A 3,985-nucleotide genomic window follows, 5' to 3' on the forward strand; every position below is an offset into this window, starting at 1 on the left:
CAGTAACGCCAAATATTCTACATGCTAAAAAAGAAGTTAAAATATTCAATTATATAAATAAGATAGTTAAATATAATTTATATATATATATATATATATATGAATTATGGGGCCGGGAAAATCATGGGGTTTTAAGGATAAAACCGTCTCTGGTCTCTTTTCAATAGTGTCTACGGTATTTCTCCACCGGGACCTATTATGACTCCCAATCAGGGCCCGTCCTTAACATAGGGATTAAGTCCTTAACCCTAGAACCTCAAAATTGCTTTGACCTCATTTTATGAAAAAATATTAAAAATTATTTTAAAAATTTTCATTTATTAGTATTTTTTTCACAAAACCATAATATTAAAAATCTTGACAATTATATAATATTAAATTGCATATAATTTATCTTTTTGTCTAGAGTTGCCAAAATTCATAATTTTTTAAAAAATAAAAAATAAAATTTCCATTATTATTATTATTATTATTATTATTATTATTATATCCGCATTATCTAATCATTTGTGACCAATAATGTCTTATTATGTTATTTATTTATTTAATAAAATAATTAAAAAGTAATTATTTTGCTTAGGTCCCATTACCACTAAAACCTACCAGGCTACCACCATTCATCCTTTTCCTTTTGACGTTAAATCGTTTTTTTATATTCTATTAAAGTTTTTAATAACGCGGTACTAAATAAAAATAAATAAATAAATACATAATAAAAAAAATTAAATGTTTAGAATAAAAATACATGTGCTTCTAGTCAAATGGATTAATCCTCAAACTAGTCCTAGTCCCTCTATGATTAGATCACCCTTTTAGTCCCATTATTTTTCTCAATTAGAAAATGTTTTGCCCTAATGATAATTATTGTCTCCGCCGTTTTTGCTAATATGGTACCCACTAACACGTGACCACATTTAATATATATATATATATATATATAAACTAATGAATAACACTTGCAATATTGATAAAAAGCAAATTTCGGATCTTTGAAACTTGAATATGATGAAAATAATGTGAAAACATTTATCAATATTTTAAGCCATTCATTTTTGTTGTTTTTTATACTAAATGGAATCAGTGTGATGTTAGAGCAAAAACAGATATTTCCCAGGGGACGTGAACAGATATTTCATGATAAAAGACTTAAAGGATATCATAATAAAGTAACAGATATTTCATAATAAAAGACTTAAAGAATAATAATAGAGTAAGTATTTTTCTTTCTGCTTTGCCCATTTACCCTCTATGCTTTATTAACATTCCATTTAAAGGATGTGCAGAGATTATTCTAGTTGTATCTCCAATACAGGCTGAAACTATCAGCAGACTTGAACATTATTAAACATGAAAGGATCTTTTGCCATAAAACCATTTCATAGCACCAGATAAAAAGGTTTGAAACTGCAGATTTGGAGGGGTGCGCCAGGCCCAAGCAGTAGTGCAACGCAAGGGCGACGCTTGAGGGCCCCACTAGCAAGCTAGTGTAGATGGGCCCTCCCCAAAACAAGAAATTAATTTAATATCATAGTGGGCCGATGGCCCACGTATCAGATATTAAACTGATAAGAACAGATACTACACTTGATCTTAGCCAAAAGGCCGAGAAAGGTATGAGTTTTATTACTCACATTCAAGCCCTATTTATAGGCTCTCCTACAGGACTCACTGTTCTCAATAGCCGATGTGGGACTAAAAATACTAAATTTTTTTTTAAAAAAAAATTATTTATAGTTTTGGATATTTTCATTGTTCCTAAATAGATCTTCTAATAACCTAATATACTTTTTAGTCCTCTTCTTTTCATTGTATTACTTTTAAAACCACTCCTGTTATCCCAACCTATTAATTTTTTATGAAAAGCCCTAAAATGCACTTTTATGTGAGATTTGATGAATGAGAATCAAAATTTCAAAGAAAAAGAGAGATTTGAAAGATCAGGAATCTAATAGGGCTATGTAACAACAATTCACTAAAAAGACAACTAAAACATTGCATCTAGATTGCAAGCTAAGCAAACCTATTATCACCATCATTAGCATTCCCTCTCTCTTCCTCCTCTTGTTCTGTTGGTGAATATGTTGGTTATACCAAAAAAAAAAGTTTATGAGCAGCATTGTGTGTAATAATGCTTGCAACACCAAGTTCATAAGAAGCAAAGTGTTCTTGAGATCATTTAACCCTCTCAACACCAACAGTAGCACAAATTCACCAATAATCAAGTGGTCTATTGGTAATCAGGTTCTTAAAAAAAATCTTTCATAAATGATAAAAAGTTCAAATCATGTATTAAAACAAAAACGTGAGTAGTAATTATGTATAGGTGGTTCTAGTGTCAATGTGTGTATGACCATGCTCCACTTCTGCTTGTACTTGCTCCGTCAAAATTTGTGTATGTCATTATTTTTCTTAACAACCTAGCCGCTCTTGGGCAAAAAAAAAAAAGTATTTCTTTAGATGAATCTCTGTTTTTTTACTATTAATTATAATAAGAGAAAATTAATTGTTGAATCTACATGATGATTTTCATACATTACACGTGACACCAGTTTAGCTAGATTAAGAAATCAAATTTTTGAAAAATAAATATGGATCGAGAGAATATGAAAATTTAAAAGGATGGATCGGAGATTTCACGAAGATTAAGAATCTATTATTACTTTTCTCTATTTTAAAGAAGAAAAAAAAATTTTGGAGGAAATTGAGACAAAGGTAAACAAATCATTAATTATCACTCCTTATTCTTTTGAATTTTAAAAATACAAAAAAAAAATCCTCTATCCCAATTATTTAAAACAAAAACTTTTATAATTAACCCCTTGAAAAGATAGTAAAATGAAATCTAAGCTTGCTTTTTTTTCATCGAGTTATTATTTATTTATTTTGGAGGAAAGCGGCATAACATTCCTAACTCTTCATTTTTATTTCCTTCCCTTGTGTTCCCTTTTAAAATATATTCTTAATGAGGCATAATTAATCCAACAATTTCAGGGTTTGTTCTTAACAAAACAACTATTGTTGAAATTGCCAGGTCCTTGTAATTATGTATTTTCTGTCCTTTTAGTCCTTATAATACTTTTAGATACATTTAAGTCCTCATATTTGATCGAATTGAGACTTTCAAGTCTGAGGCATAGATGACGTTATCTTCGCCATTTCTTTTGGGCTGGTATGACTTTAAATATTCGATGTTAGATACAATTAAGTCCTCGTATTTGATTGAGTTGGGACTTTTTAGTCCCCCTATTTCGTAATAAAAAAAAAATCACATTCGTCGTTAGATACAATTAAGTTCTCATATTTGATCGATTTGAGACTATTTAATACCCAATTTTGTAATAAAAAAAGTTATATCTGCGCAAAAGAAACGATCAAATATGAAGATTTAAATATACCTAAAATATTATAAAGACTAAAAGCTCAAAAAATACATAATTACAGCAACCTGTAAAGTAATTAAACTACAACCATTTCAACCATGAAAAAAAAATCCAACAATTATATTTACCTCAAATGTCATAAAACAATAAATTAAAAGATGAACCAATAAACATTCATTTAAAAAATTTCAAACTAAAGTTTCACAGTTAACCAACCTTTTTAGAAAATGTTATTCTCAAATAAAGTACGAAAAAAAATGTCATCCTAAGATGTTCTTTCACAAAAGAGCTTTCCAAACACAAAGCAAACCAAACCATCAATCACTCAACAAATCATCCACTCAAATAGTGGTGTCTTCTGACAATTGGAACATGGAATTTGATAAATGTGATAACTAATACATGAAGATAACAGATACAGTTCAATAAAGAAAACTTTTTCAATGCTCTCTTTGAACTAATTTTCTTACTGTGCTTAAATGAATTAAAACCAGAAAAAATAGGCCACAAGACTTTGCAAAGTGATGCAGTAATTTACAGATCATGGAAATCATAAAACTAGCACATTGGTATATTGATTATTCATTTCATCTATCTTTTGTCAA

At 28.9% G+C, this 3,985-nt stretch overlaps 1 non-coding gene across 1 annotated transcript; it reads right to left on the reverse strand.

Annotated features, from left to right (window-relative positions):
• Positions 1 to 1,415: 1,415 nt before the first annotated feature.
• LOC120276632 lies at positions 1,416 to 1,615 on the reverse strand. The gene has a single exon (XR_005541342.1). It is a non-coding gene; the product is annotated as a U2 spliceosomal RNA (small nuclear RNA).
• Positions 1,616 to 3,985: the final 2,370 nt, after the last annotated feature.

This window comes from Dioscorea cayenensis, chromosome 14 (assembly GCF_009730915.1).
Source record: "Dioscorea cayenensis subsp. rotundata cultivar TDr96_F1 chromosome 14, TDr96_F1_v2_PseudoChromosome.rev07_lg8_w22 25.fasta, whole genome shotgun sequence".
NCBI lineage: Eukaryota > Viridiplantae > Streptophyta > Magnoliopsida > Dioscoreales > Dioscoreaceae > Dioscorea > Dioscorea cayenensis.